Genomic DNA, 218 nt, shown 5'->3' on the forward strand with positions numbered 1-218 from the left:
TTTTTTTTTTTTACCGTCGGATTGCACCTGAATGCGACAGTGGCTCCTTGTGATCCAAACTGCTATACGTCCGTTTTACGACAGAACTGCGTCTTACGGCAAAACATGGCGCTGCCCTGACCAGCTCAGTGAAGGAGTAAGAAGTGAAGTGTGGCTGTTCTCGGTGCAGTGAGGTGAACATATATCAGAACAGGGTTCAGCAGCAGCTCCTCGCCGAG

This window comes from Morone saxatilis, unplaced genomic scaffold, assembly GCF_004916995.1.
Source record: "Morone saxatilis isolate NCDOM2014 unplaced genomic scaffold, NCSU_SB_2.0 Contig19, whole genome shotgun sequence".
Taxonomy (NCBI): Eukaryota; Metazoa; Chordata; class Actinopteri; family Moronidae; genus Morone; species Morone saxatilis.